At 44.1% G+C, this 8,364-nt stretch overlaps 1 long non-coding RNA gene across 1 annotated transcript; it reads right to left on the reverse strand.

The window, feature by feature from the left end:
• Positions 1 to 640: 640 nt before the first annotated feature.
• On the reverse strand, positions 641 to 8,358 carry LOC119147815. Its single transcript, XR_005104161.1, has 2 exons — positions 3,598 to 8,358; positions 641 to 692 (listed from the first exon to the last, which is right to left on the reverse strand). It is a non-coding gene; the product is annotated as an uncharacterized LOC119147815 (long non-coding RNA).
• Between the last annotated feature and the right edge of the window lie 6 nt (positions 8,359 to 8,364).

Below are 8,364 nucleotides of genomic sequence, written 5' to 3' on the forward strand. Positions count from 1 at the left end.
TGGTTGAGCGGAAAAGCCTGAGACACTGTTTTTCCACCTGCAATTCTTACTGTTCGTGTGCTGATTTCTGTAAAATATTATACCAGAACAATATTGTTCTTGAAAGAGATTCCAGCTGAGTGTTTATTTCTGTATCTCCTGGTTGCCTTCCTATTTCTCGCCCTTTGTACTGGGACGCAAGGCACAAAGGCCAGGGAGCTGGCTGTGCCCGATTTTCCCTACCTACACGGCAGACTTACTTGTCCCTCAGCTCTCTGTAGTCGACGCAGAAACAAACATCTCCTTCAGATAATTCAGATTGCCTAGGATATAATTTGTCCTCTGAACACACCTGTGCCTCCAGTGTCTGGGAAGGCGGCCGAGGGTAATTCTGTACCTTCAAGTAGGAGGCGGGTCAGGCTGGCAATGAAATGGTAGGTTTTTCTTGCAGAGGCTTGGCCGTGAGCTGTGATTCTGTTAGCACAGAAAATGTGCGTGTCATGCAAAAGGCCGTGCCTAGGCAGTCTGCTGTCTACTCCCCACCGCTGTCCTGAGACGTTCATAAAAAGAGGTGGCATAAGAAGAGGTTTGTGATAGTCTCAGTCCAAATACTCTCATTAGTAAATACCTTTTCCTGTATTTCTCTTCTGGTTTTTTTTTCTTTTGATGCAAAGAAACCCACGATAAATTCTCATGTGCCATTTATTCCACATCTGGGAAAAAAAAAACCAAACCATGAAAAAATTAGCCATTCTTTATACACTTTAGAGGGAGCACCGCTTTCAGCAAGTTGTACATGTGTGTTTCCAAATGAGCATCTGTTCCCTTTGGCAGATGACCCCGCTGTTCTCACACTCCCGAAGCCTCAGACACTTGCTGCTACTGCTGACAGTACCCCACGCCTAAGGGGCCGGTGGGTCTGACCCCATGAGGTGACTTCTGCAGTTGACTTGTAGACAGTGACTGTGCAACAGCCTGCTAAGGTAACTTCTGGTCGCCCTCAGGCAGAAACAAGGGTACCAGCAATGGGAACCAGGTGGGGACAGTGGAGAGGCTGGGAGGAATCAGTCATTTTGAAAGGCGTTTGGATCTGTACTCTTTGTCTGAGATGAGCTTGGATGGGAGGGGTCGAACTGGTGGTGAGTATTAAAAGTGAAGCTGCGTCAGGGTGAGCTACCAATGGAGTTAGAAGCTCAAGAAGAGCAGAGATGCAATTAGGAGAAGCAGTTTTGGAAAGACCAAGATTTACAGGGTCTGGCATTACTGGCAGTGGGTGGTGTTACTGGGGAAGGGACCCTTTTGCCTAAAACAGCTGGAGAGCATGCATTTGTTCTAATTCCACACTGAACGAACATTTCCCCTCAGTACTTTGATAGCAAAGGGTTAGGGTTCATGCCTGTGCCGAAGATGTGGCAGCTGAACAAGTTACCGTGCATCACCCAAGTTTCACCGACACTGCTGTTGGTTCAGTAAATGGCACATCGTACAATCTCATTTAGCAGGAAACAAGAACGATCAAAGTTAAATGCTACCACCTTGCTTTCCCAGCACTCCGAGGTCGTGCCGGTGGGTGGCTCCCACGAGGGAGCTTGGTCCCTTGCAGGGCTTTGCCTGCCATCCCCTCCTTGTCCCTGTGACCTGGTTACATCCAGGGTTTGTGCCGGTGTAGGTGCCGTTTAGGGCGGGTAATGCTTTTACCAGCATAAACATACTGGTACAATTCCTAGTACTAATGTATTAGGCTGATGTAAAGCTATCATACATTAGCATAACCTACTCTCTTCCCTAGCACAGGCACAAGCCTGTCTATATACCCTTCTAATGCCAATTTAATGAGCTCCTTGACAAAGTTTTATTATTTTAAGACACACCTGTGTAGTTCGAATGGTGCTCCTCTCATGCGGCGGTATGACTGCCATACACAGACAACCTCTAGTGCAGCATGTAACATGCCAACGGCTGTCACTTTTAATTATATCAATACCTCGTTGTTGTGAATAAAGTTTACAAGTACATGTGGATGAAATCTACTGAACCAGCTGGCTTGTTATATGGAGGAGATGGGCAAGCAAAACCATCTGGTGTTCAGAATCCGCTCTTGACACTGTGTTTTAGGGCAACTTGCTTAGTTCTTTCCACACTAAGTCAAGTGGATTAGGTACCTCCTGCTGCCTGGCCCAGCTACACCAGACAGGCTTTGCCCTCCCTGTTGCCCATGTATTCTGTCCCTCTTAGAGGAACCTACCTGTGACCTTAAAGGCATTACAGCAGAGAAACGCTGCTATTTTTTTCAGACTCCTTCCGAAGTCTACATGGAATAAGCAGTCACACCTGTGTAATATCTGAAGTTACAATGTAAGTTAGGTTCTGTGCACTAGTATATTTGAAACAGCTTCTTCATTGTCTCATAAACATCTGCAAGGCCATTTATGGCCACAGAAATACGTTGTAGGGTGTGAGTGGTACTGGAGCATTGTTGCTTCTTTGCAGTTGGCTGCCTGGACTTTGTGAGCCTACATGTGTGAGTTGCAGCTCAGCACCACAAGCAGCTTCTGGCTAACTATTACCTCATCATGAAACCATGCAGTCTATTGTTCCATTTCCTTCATTGTGTACATTTACAATGAAGGAGCAGTGGATTGATCTATAGAAGGTGGTTACTGTGAAACAATCTGAAGTGCAAAATTCAAAGCCCAGCAGCTATGGTGTACCAGTTCCTCAAGCAGATGTTCTTATTCTCCATGATGGATGCCTTTGCTTTTAACATAGTTCACTTCTCCCGTGTATTAAGCTAAACCACACAAATTCATATTTATTGCAAAAAAGCATTCCCTGGGGGAGCTGTTGCAGAAGAGATACTCTGCAATGGCTGTGCTGAGCTCTTTCCTGGGTAGACAAGCCCTATGGCGTAGCTCATTGCTTTGCCTGCCTTTAATGACTTCATATGAGGTTTATTCATTATATTACATGGCTAAAAAAGCTAAGGCTAGGGACTATCTGAAATGTGTGTTACTTAATTAGACACGCTTTCAGGCATTTGAGTGACTCTTTAGTTTCCTCCTGTGGCTTGATTCCCTCTTTCTGACTACAAATTCTAAAACATTTGGGTGCATTTTTTAATTACCTTGTCATCACCGGTGTCGGATACTAGTGTAACTTCCACGGTGGCAGGAGTATTAAGAATTTTGTCATTAAATTGTGACAAAACTCACTGGTCTGACCTCAGGATTTGTTGGTATAGCAATATTGATAGGGATGTTTGTAATGCCACCTGCCTTAGCTCGGTTTGTGACGTGGGACTCTACCATGCACTTGCTGTGATTTCAAATAGTATTTCCATGCTGTACTGTGCTGCCCTCCCTCACTTCATTAGCACAGTTAAGCAAGACACCAAAAGCCTTTTTGCAGTAATTTATTTACTTTCTCAGAAAGTTTTTTTATTACTTAAATGAAATAAAACCATTTTAAAAAGCATTTTGCCCCTGTGCACTGACAGCGTGGTAGCTGGGCTTGCTGGTGCAGTTAGACTGATTACACTGATTACGTATCTGTTGTGTGATATCAGGGGAACAGTTAGAACTGAGGTTTCAAGGGAGTACATAAGCAACTCCCCCTTACCTGTAACTCTCACCTGCCTTTTCAGAACATGTTCTTCATCTCTTCAGCAGTCTGGGCCTTGATATTCTGAACTCCACTCAGACCAGTCTCAGCAACTTCATTTCTCACTAGGTACAGGAAAAAGGCATGCAAATTTTAAGCGAGAGCCTGCTGAGTTGTCTTAATAGTGAGATATGACTGGGTCAGACACAAAAAGATGACATTGGTTCCATTTTTGTGCATAGTCAAAATAGACACAGGCAGTGAGCAGTCTGTAGCAGCTGTAATTGAGCAGCTTCAGATGGCAAGTAACGAGGAGGATGAGAAGGAAGAGCAGGAGGCCTTCAATTGTTTGAACTTCAGTTCTCCACTAAAGAGAGTACCTCTTAAGTTTGTAATTGTGTCTTTGAGATCTGCTCCAGTGGTGTTGGCTTTATGTACACTGTCCTCTACTAACTGAAGGTTTAGTATTGCCTTAAACTTCAGTTTTGCCTTTGCAAACACTGCCGATCAAATCAAATCGCCTCTTTTTCAAAACACAGCATCTGTTATTTTGAAAGCACTTAATATTCATCATGAGAAAGCATGAGGAACTAGGAATCAAGCCTGCGATGATATTGATGTACATTTCTTGCAATTTTGTAAAGAAATGCAACTGTTCCATGTCTGTTCTTTCCACGTGACATCCCCACTAGAATCATTCTATCCACATGAATAAAGTGCTTTCATTTATTTGCATTGTTTTTCTTCAGCCACAGTGGTGCATCCTCAGCCTTGCCTCAGCAGGTCAGCTCTGTGAGTCTAGCCCAGCATTTACCGATGTTATTGCAAAAGGAACAGGAACATTTCAGCAGGCGCTGCTTCAAGGGCTATTTTAGCACAACTTTCTTGGAAAGACAGCGATTTATCAATGCATAATCTTTTAACTGATCTGAAATATTCACATTTTTCAGAGGCAACACTTCCAACTGGTGAGGAAGTTTCCCAAATGTATATTTACCAGGATTTGCTGTGGTTCTTCTGTTGCTCTTGCACATGTGCACAACAAGAAAACTGTCCACATGGCTACGTACAGGTAGTCTCCAGTCATCCACATCTGTTCCATACTGCTACTCCACAACTGTCCTGTATGAAGTTAAACAGCTTCTGCCTCCTGTCCAAGTGTTCAGTAAAACCATTTGGAAGCCAAGGAAGCAAACAGTAAGTCAGATCTTTAGGACATCATGTCATCACCAGTGTGACTAGCAGCCACGAAATCACAAGCAGGAAGGTAACCATGACAGTCCCCAAATCAGCCTGAGAAGCTATTCTTTTTCATCAGAACCATTGGCAGGTTGAGAGTCCTTTACCACATCTTTGGTAAGGCATTTTAATATTCTAATTAATGTTATCTGACATATCTATTCACTTGAAGTTTAAACTTTTTGAACTTTATCCTTGTTCATCCTAAAAATACATTTGCAAACCTCAACATACATCTTGCATGTCTGCCATGGGATAAAGAAAAGCAAAGACTCTACTCAAACCTTGAACCATACTTAAGCAGTTAATGTTACAGATTTGTATTACAACCTTTATTCCCCAGGCCCACATTCCCTCTAAACGAACACAACATCCTCTGTTCTTCACGACAGCAGCTCCGACTGCTGATCTACTGGCAGCAAATAGATTAGTCACCAGAAAGCAATAAGCACAATTAGATTCCTCAAGGAAGTTGCCAATGCCTGGAGCCATCTCGAGGGAAGCCGCTGTTCACCTCTGAAATTCTTTGGCCGCTGCTCACCTTTCCGTTCTCGGGACCAGCTCATCCCAAGCACAGCATCACAAGGAGACAGCCGTACGGAAAGTGCTGCATTCATGATTGCTCTTCTCCAACGCTGACCACATTAAGTCGCAGTGGCCAGGCTGGTGGCATCTTCCAACTCTTCAAGGTCATCCACCAAGATGAGGGCCAATGTAACTGAAGATCTATTCAGTATTAGTGGTTAGGATAGTGGTCATTTCAGAACGATGGTGCACAGTGCTGTGTAAACAGCACCTAGAGTGTTAGCAGCAAAGTCACTGCGGAGCACTGACCGTGGAAAAACAGTACATTGTTAATTTGACCCCGATCCTTTGTATTCGGATAGGTTGTAAACTGCACCCAAAGGGGCAGTCCGAAGGTACGTCATTGCAGCATTGCACACTGGCTATGAACTATTTGCAGTTACGTGGGAGAACACAAACATCACCCCCCAGGCACCAGCCAGTGCGCTGGCGGGTTGGGTGCAGGCAGCTCCGTGACTCCCAGGCTGGGGTGCCACCTACTGAATCACCACCGCTGTTGCCTACGGCGATTTGTTTCGAGCTTGTAGGTTTAGCCACAGCATTTGAAATAAAAGCCACTGCACACGAGATATCTTAATTACGTGTTACATCTAACAACATGTTTAAATGCTTAAACCTAGCAACTGTATCTTCAGCTACCCCTGAAGGAGTAAAACCAGCTCAACAACTCGTTCAAAAAGATAGATTGAACTAGGTTTTTTTCTAAATTGAGGGGGTAACGTACATTTTCTAAGCAGTGATGCACAGAATACTGACAGGCATGGCACCTGTGAGTCAGTGGCAATTAAGAGAAACAACAGACTTTCAAAGGGAAGCCCACGAGTTCTGCTTTTTATCTAAGGACTACCAGGTATTATTCTATAAAAGCAAAAGCACCTTCACCTGGATCATTAATACTATTATTATTAACACTGGAAAGACACAAACATTTCTCCGGTGATGGGAAGCGTGCTCCCTGCACACAGTTTCGGCTGACTTTTGTCCAACAGAAATGTTGCATCTTGTCCAGGCTACTCATGGTGCTTGATGACAGAAAGAGCAAATGGCTTTTCAGTTCTTAACCTTCCCAATACATTTAGCACAGCCTTTTGCAGTTCTGGGAAAACCAAAGTCAGAATTCATTGCCTGCTTTTTGATTGGTGTTTTGAAAGGTGGGGAAAGAAGTTCAAGCAGCCTTTGAATTTTACACAGTGGAAGAAAAAAAATATACATTTAGCAGTCTCATGTTGTCCAAGTTGTGAAAACTTATTGGTTCCTTTATAGTAGCCTCCATAACTGTGTTTATCTTGATTGGTATAATTCTCTGAGCTTCTTCTGAAATGGATTGTCCACAAAAATGAGATATGTTTTTAGATGCTGACCATAGCATGTGTACACTAAGGAGAAATTCTTATTCCCCATGGGACAGCAAAAGATAATACAAATCAATACTGTAATAGTAAGTGCTAGTGTGGTCTGTAGCTGAGAAGTGCATTTATGTATTTCTCAGTATTTTCCTCTGGTTTATTTGGATTTAACTGTAGTTATCTAGTTTAAACTAGCTTTTTTATGTCATAAAGTGAAGAGAAAAGCACTGACTTTCTGGCATCAGTTACAGAATACTTGGGAATTCGCAGCTTAGTCTATTAGGACAGACATCACTTAAGAATGATACTGAAAATTAAAATTTGTAATTCCTAATTTCTCAAAGAAGCAAGTCCTCTTTATTCACCTTTACATGTGTCTGAGGCGTATCTTTGCAGTACCTTTTTCCTTTTATTTCCTCATCTGTAGAGTTGCACTGACCTATTTCTTTGCTGGATTTTATACTGCAGTTAGAACAATGGGCTGGTTGCTTATCTGCAGAGTTTCCCAGTCTCAGGCCAATTGTTTCAAACGATGGCAAACAATTTACTGAACACGAAGTCCTGAATTACAGTGCAGTGATCTGCGGGGTCTGGTAGGATCATTAGACCTCACATAATTCATTATAATAGCTCCTTTACTATGGAGGTGTAGACCTGATGTGCAAGTCTATCTGCAAAACTGATTGAGTACCTGGAAAAACTATGGAGAAGATCATGCTGCGTGCTATTGAAAGACATCTAAAGACCGTGATCATCAGGCACAGTCAACATGGGTTCACAAAGGGAAAGTCCTGTTTAACTGATTTGATAGCTTTCTGTGATACGGTCACCCACCTAGTAAGTAAAGGGATGGATGGTGGTGGATATAGTTTTTCTGGGTTCTAGTAAGTCTTTTGGTACTGTTCCTCACAGCATCCTTCTGGACTTGTTGTCCAGCTCTGAGGCGAGCAGGTAGATGTTGTGCTGGTTGAGGAACTAGCTGAATGGCAGAGCTCAAAGGGTTGTAGTGAATGGGGCTACATCTGGCTGGCAACCAGCCACCAGCGGTGCTCCTCAGGGCTCAGTTCTAGGGCCAGCTCTGTTCAATCTTTTTTATCAATGATCTGGATGCAGGAGTTGAATGCACCATTTGCAAGTTTGCTGATGATACCAAACTGGGCGTTGTTGTTGACTCTTTCAAAGGACAAGAGGCCTTGCAGAGGGATCTAGATAGATTGAAGCACTGGGCAATCATCAGTGGCATGAAATTTAACAAGAAGAAATGCTGAATTCTGCACCTGGGATGGAGTAACACTGGGCACAAGTATAACTGGGGAGAGGAGCGGCTGGAGAGCAGCCCTGCAGAGCGGGATGGGTGGGTGCTGGTTGCAGCAGGCTCAGTGTGAGCCAGCAGCGTGCCCTGGCAGCCAGGGGGGCAACCCGCGCCCTGGGGGGCATCAAACACCGCAGAACCAGCCGGTCCAGAGAGGTGACTATCCTGCTGTATTCAGCGCTGGTGCGGCCTCACCTGGGGTCTTGTGTGCGGTTCTGGGCCCCACAGTTTAAGAAGGATGTGAAGGTCCTCGAATGTGTCCAGAGGAGGGCAACCAAGCTGGTGAAAGGGCTGGGAGGAATG

The sequence above is a fragment of the Falco rusticolus genome, chromosome 4, assembly GCF_015220075.1.
Source record: "Falco rusticolus isolate bFalRus1 chromosome 4, bFalRus1.pri, whole genome shotgun sequence".
Lineage (NCBI taxonomy): Eukaryota > Metazoa > Chordata > Aves > Falconiformes > Falconidae > Falco > Falco rusticolus.